Source organism: Penaeus monodon, chromosome 31, assembly GCF_015228065.2.
Source record: "Penaeus monodon isolate SGIC_2016 chromosome 31, NSTDA_Pmon_1, whole genome shotgun sequence".
Taxonomy (NCBI): Eukaryota; Metazoa; Arthropoda; class Malacostraca; order Decapoda; family Penaeidae; genus Penaeus; species Penaeus monodon.
The window spans coordinates 29,705,069-29,705,301 of record NC_051416.1 but is presented as its reverse complement, the minus strand read 5'-3'; positions in this window follow the sequence as shown (position 1 = coordinate 29,705,301).

Below are 233 nucleotides of genomic sequence, written 5' to 3'. Positions count from 1 at the left end.
TTGTGTGTGTGTGTGTATTTTTTTTTCTGTGTACTGTACAGTTATCGTTATTGTGGTGATGTATACAATGTATAAATATCATACATTTACAATCAATTCCGGGTAAAAAAAAAAGAAAATCGCCGAGAAAAATGTATGAAAAAGTCAACAATGACATAAACTGATGAAAAATTAACAATCTAAGAAGAAATAAACCGTGTCCTGACCTTAATTCTTCTCCCCTTCTCTGCCTT